The sequence below is a fragment of the Lolium rigidum genome, chromosome 3, assembly GCF_022539505.1.
Source record: "Lolium rigidum isolate FL_2022 chromosome 3, APGP_CSIRO_Lrig_0.1, whole genome shotgun sequence".
NCBI lineage: Eukaryota > Viridiplantae > Streptophyta > Magnoliopsida > Poales > Poaceae > Lolium > Lolium rigidum.
In genome coordinates, this window is record NC_061510.1 from 227,764,713 (window position 1) to 227,767,594 (window position 2,882).

Consider the following 2,882-nt stretch of genomic DNA (forward strand, 5'->3'; position numbering starts at 1 on the left):
GAAGAATAGATAAATCAATCACAGGATTACTACAAACTCTACTACCTCCGTCCCAGTTCATAGAGCTTGCACGTATCTCTAGGTTGTTAATTTGTCCAACATAATTTAATTGTACAGCATAAAAATTATATCATTAAAAAGTAGAGTGTGTGAGTTTTCTAATGATATATATTTTGTATTATCATTGTTAAATTTACAACCTAGGGATACGCCTAAGCCTTATGAACTGGGACGGAGGGAGTAGTATGCTTTGGCATCGGGAAGAGATGGAGTGATATCATGTTCTCCCTAGAGTCCCACATCCACACTTCAATTTTTTGACAAAAGAATAAAATTATTGGATAAATACAATTTTGGTTTCACTTAGACACATTGGTTCCTATATGAAATTATTTCCACCAGTAAATTTGAGGCAGCAGTTGTTCCATTTACACTTTCACTTGAAGCCACATATAGGAGATCTCGTCCCATTTTGGATTTAAGAAGTACCCGTTCCAGCTGCAAGTTCTCCTCCACCTAATTTACCTCTGAGTTTAAGAAGTGTCCAATCTTGACTTTTCTGCTTGCCCCTCACAGTGCAACAACCTGGGATCCATGAATCATCAACTTTTGCAGTCAAAACTACTTACCACATTCTTCTCCTACACGTACTCGATAGGTTTAAGACATGGGCCTACACCATGACATCTCTTGGCGTGTAAGAAAAATTCTTGTGTTCCAGGGCACACACATACCATACTTTTCTGGGGTCTACAAGTTAATAAAAGTTACTGAAATTTAAAGATTGTATAGAGATCCCACCTTCAGAACATTGACATCCCTCATATACAACTTCGACCATTGCTCCTTTCTATTTAACTACATAAATATGGCAGTCAGAGGATTATGACATAATTCATAAGAAATATACTTATAATATTTATTTTCATTCCACCAATCTAAACAATGTGTTTGTACATTGAAAATAGTCATACAAGTCGAGTGCACTTTGTCGGACGAACATCCAGTGAATTCAAGACTCGGCTGCAGATCAACAAAGACATTACATTAGAAGAACCGAATACTGATTTGTGCCTGAAATGAAATAGATATCACATTAAATTTGACATAAGCTCACTGGTTGTTGGGCCCTTTCTAAAGGGGCGGCATTAAAATACACCATCTGAAATTGAATTATGATGGCAGCAGAGGTGAATATCCACAGGGCTATAAATCAAAATGAACAAATACGCGGTGATGAAAAATATGAATTCTTGAGGTTCTCCAGTGTCTTTGACTGAAGAAAGAAAACAAAAGAACAATCCATGGCTAATTCTAACTGAAAAAAGTATCTATTATAAGCACATCGCAGGATACGTTGCAAAGCGTATATACAAGCTATTATGTGGGTCTTGATTATCAGTGAAAGAAAGCAGATGGATGCATTTGTGCCCACCTGAAGCTTTTTCGGAACCTAGAGAATATACCGTGCCCCCTGAAGCCTTTTTGGAACCCAGAGACTATACCAGAACTAAACAAAGAATTTGAACATTTTGCAATAGGGGTAGTCATCTAAAACAACCCACGATAGAAGCTTCCATTTTCAAAACATGTTTATCTTTGTTAGAACACAAGAATATGAAACAATCAGGAAAGGAAAGTCAATTTGCACAGAACCATAGACCTCATCCTTGATGTATTCTCCGTAATTTAGCAGAGCTCATTTACTTTGGATGGACAATCTCATCATATATTTACTGAAGTTTGAACATTTTTACAACATATCAAATCAGAACCAAGAAAAATGAACTTTAATTAAAAGTAAAAGATAAAAAATGGACTCAATGGATCTTACGCAGCTACAAGCAAGCATGCAACACCAAGTACTGCACTTGTGCCAATTGATCTCTTTCAGGAACAGGACATTATTCTTCCATGACCTAATTGATAAAGTGTAAGAAGGAAATCTGTTAGAAGAGTCATTTTTTTTGTACTTTTAGTTTCTAGAACTTCTTTAAGTAGACACGCTTACTTTCAGATGCCAGTATATGATTAATGTCCTCATACCTATCCTTCTCAGTGGTTCCCAAAAAATCTGGTGAAGACCTTTTCTTGCTCTGTTAAAAGGCAAAAATAACATTACAGTAGCAATAGAAAAACACATGGAGAACAAGAATAATAGATCAGTGCAATTATCTATAGAATCACACATGAATCAGATATATGAAATCTATTAGGATAAAATAATTCCTTGTTCAAAGAAGACAGATTTGTAAAAATGGGAGTGCTATTGGTTCAGTGCATTAGGTGCAAAATTATACTCTTTCCAACTTCCAGGTGATGCACGTGCTTTACACATAATGAGTATTTAGAAAACCATAGAACACAATGTACTAAACCTCCTCGCCAGATTGCCCGCTTTGATGGGCTTCAGTTTGCATGTGTTGTGCGTCAAGTAATTATTGCCGAAGTGAGTACTAATTTCTCTTCTTTACATGTGTGTCGTTTTCATGTAGAGCCTAAGTCTTCTTTGATTATTGTCAGAAGAATGGAACGTAAATGTTCAGAAGGCAAAAGATTAACTTTCCTGGAAATGCCTCTGGCACTGCATATAGTGAATAGTGATTGCATGTCAATCTCTTTGGACAGCCTGATTGGAAAATAGTAGCTGAGATCAACCTGCAATTCCACCAAGTCTCTAGATATCATTTTGGTTACCAAGCGCAGTACAGAATAACAATGAACAAAACTGTAGAATGACAGTGAAACCTGGAACCAAGGTTCGGTAGAACTGTATTTTAGGCTCTTAGCTGATATTCGTTCAGGAGGGTTTTTTTTTTAGAATATTCAGGAGGGATTTTAGTAGTACAATATCAAGCTCGTAACTGAATCTAGTACAGTGA